Below are 2,500 nucleotides of genomic sequence, written 5' to 3'. Positions count from 1 at the left end.
TCTATACTTTTTTCATCTTTTAGCACAAGAGTTGTGTCATCGGCATACTGGTAGATTTTCGTTTCAGAATTAAAACCACTAAAATTTCCAACTGGGACACCTTTGATTCCACTGTCCGCATTAATTGCTAAGCCAAGAGGCTCAGCAACCAGAGTGTAAAGTAATGCAGACAGTGGACATCCCTGCCTGATCGATCTAGTTAAATAGATAAAATCAGTTAAAAAGCCATTTACCTTAACACAACTCTTGGCATCTGAGTAGAGACACCTCAGACACCCAATAAAATTGTTTCCAAAATTAAACTTATTTAAAACACCAAAAAGAAAATCATGTTCCACCCTGTCAAACGCCTTTTCCAAATCTATATTTACAATGAAACCCTTCTTATTTTCTTTATCCATGTACCATACCTTATCTCTTATGCTATTAATTGTGTCTGAGATGTCCCTACCCAGTACAGCATACGCTTGGTTGGTCTGAATGACTGTGGGCAAAACCTGCTTCAGTCTATTTGCCAATACCTTTGCTAAAATCTTATAGTCGCAGTTTAAAAGACTGATAGGTCTAAAATTTTCCAGTTTCTCCCTATCACCTTTTCTCTTATAAATTATTTTAATAACCCCCTTCGTCATTGACGGACTTAAGATTCTCTTTGACCATACTTCTTGATAAATAATATTTAAAACAGGGATTAAGACTGTTTTAAAAGCCTTATAAAATTCACACGGTAAGCCATCAAGGCCAGGGCTCTTGCCATTTTTCATACCCCCCAAAGCACATTCAATTTCCCCATTTGTGATGTCATTATTGCACATTTCTCTGTCCTCTTTACTCACTCTCTTCTCAATATGGTTTAATAAATAAGCTTCAGCTCCTTCCTCTGTACCTTCTTTAGCAAATAATTTATTATAAAAAATAAATACCCTCTTTAAAATATCTTCCTTATTATTTAAAACACCCCCCTCCTCATTTTTAATGCTTCTAATTTCTTCTGCTTTTTGTCTGCTTTTTTCTAAATCAAAGAAGAATCTTGTGCACCTTTCCCCCTCAACCATATAGTTCCCTCTACTTCTGATCATAGCTCCTTTACATTTATTTTCTTCTATTTTCCTTAAGTTCTCCTCTAAATCTAATATGTTATTAACATTCTCTTTTCCAGCATCTGCCTTTGCCAATTCATCTTCCAATTTCTTTCTAATTGTCTTTTCATACTTGATTTTTTCTTTTCTCATCTTTTTACAATAAGTTATTGTATATTTTTTGATTTCATATTTCAAATTGTCCCACCATACTCCTACACAATTATTGTATAAATTAATTTCACCAAGACTGCCTAATATTAAACTTTCCATCTCCATTCTATAAAAATGATCCTTTAATACTTCAGTATTTAAGTGCCATAACCCAGGTCCCCTTTCTATTTCATTAAAATCCATTTGTAAAATCACATAATTATGGTCACTAAAACTACACCTTTTATAGTATAGTCTTTTAACATATGCTAACACTTGTTTTTTCATCAAAATAAAATCAATTCTGCTTTGTTTCACTGTGTCTTTAACTACTTGTATTCTGCTGTAGTCTCTTTTACCCATGTTTCTTTCTCTCCATGCATCAATTAAATCATATTTTCCCATTACATCTTTTAGCTCAGTTCTCCCTCTATCAGCCCCAAACACCATACATTCTCCAACATCTTCTTGTCCTAAAACAGTATTAAAATCCCCCATAACAAACATATCAGCCCATTTCTCCATTAAAACCCCCAGATGTTTAAAAAAAATAACTCTCTCTGAGTCCTCATTTGGAGCATGGATATTGCACATTATCACTTTTTCATTATCTTTTTCAAAACATAAGATTAACACCTTCCCCTCCTTATCGTTATACATTTCAGTTATCTTATCACACACATTTCTTTTCACCATGAATGCAACTCCTCTTCCCTTGTTAACACTATTATTATAAAAAAGTTCCCCATCCCATCTTCTCTTAACACTTTCTCCTATATCATCTGTCCAGTTTGTTTCTTGCAGCAGTACAATATCACTTTTTTCTGTTTCCATTATCATTCTGTTTATCTTTTCTGGATTAACACCACCTCTTAAATTGATAGAAGTAAAACCCCACCCCATTAGAACAATAAATAAGAATAAATAAATAAAAACAACCCCCAATAAATAATTTGTCCCTTTCATTATCACTATTGTCCTTTTAAAACTCACTTAGGATTTGCTGCCATACCTCTCCTGCTTTCCTGCTTCTTTAACGCACTTTCTAAATTAACATACGTTAACTTTTTTTTCTTTTTTTTCTTCAGTTGGTTTTTCAAAATCTGTTCTTCATTTTCTACACATTCACCCAGTTCCTTCACCTCTGCTTCTTCATGATTTTGTATTATTTCTTCCTCTTTTTCTGGCTGGTCCGGCTCTTTTCTTTTTTGTCCCGATCCCCCCACAGGCACGGTGTCCACTAGTCCAAGTTCACCGGTGTCCTCCGC

Source organism: Alosa sapidissima, unplaced genomic scaffold (assembly GCF_018492685.1).
Source record: "Alosa sapidissima isolate fAloSap1 unplaced genomic scaffold, fAloSap1.pri scaffold_52_multi, whole genome shotgun sequence".
Classification (NCBI taxonomy): domain Eukaryota; kingdom Metazoa; phylum Chordata; class Actinopteri; order Clupeiformes; family Clupeidae; genus Alosa; species Alosa sapidissima.
This window is presented reverse-complemented; position numbering follows the sequence as displayed.